The sequence below is a fragment of the Pseudophryne corroboree genome, chromosome 1, assembly GCF_028390025.1.
Source record: "Pseudophryne corroboree isolate aPseCor3 chromosome 1, aPseCor3.hap2, whole genome shotgun sequence".
In the NCBI taxonomy this organism is placed as follows: domain Eukaryota; kingdom Metazoa; phylum Chordata; class Amphibia; order Anura; family Myobatrachidae; genus Pseudophryne; species Pseudophryne corroboree.
This window is the reverse complement of record NC_086444.1, coordinates 942,526,590-942,527,329: the sequence shown is the minus strand read 5'-3', so window position 1 is coordinate 942,527,329 and position 740 is coordinate 942,526,590.

Genomic DNA, 740 nt, shown 5'->3' with positions numbered 1-740 from the left:
TATTCGCAGGTTCCTTTAGGGCGGCCGTATCCTGAGACGGCAGGGCCACTCTTTTAGATAAGCGCGTCAGGGCCTTGTCAACCCTAGAGGAGGATTCCCAGCGTAACCTATCCGTTGGCGGGAAAGGGTATGCCATTAGTATTCTCTTGGGAATCACCACTTTCTTATCAGGGGAAGACCACGCTTCTTCACATAACTCATTTAATTCATGTGACGGGGGAAAAGTCACTGGCTGCTTTTTCTCCCCAAACATATTTACCCTCTTGTCAAGGACAGGGTCAGCCTCTGAAATGTGTAATACATTTTTCATTGCAATAATCATGTATTAGATGGCCTTAGTCATTTTGGGCTGTAATAGTGCCTCATCCTCGTCGACGCTGGAGTCGGACTCCGTGTCGACATCTGTGTCAACCAACTGAGATAGTGGGCGTTTTTGAGACGCTGATGGCCTCTGAGGCGCCTGGGCAGGCCCGGGTTGAGAGCCCGGCTGTCCCCCGGCAGCAACATAATCAAATCTCTTATGTAATGAGTTTACATTGTCATTTAAGACCTTCCACATATTCATCCAATCAGGTGTCGGCACCGACGGGGGCGACACCACATTTATCTGCACTTGCTCCGCCTCCACGTAACCCTCCTCATCAAACATGTCGACACAGCCGTACCGACACACAGCACACACACAGGGAATGCTCTGACTGAGGACAGGACCCCACAAGGTCTATGGGGAGACAGAGAAA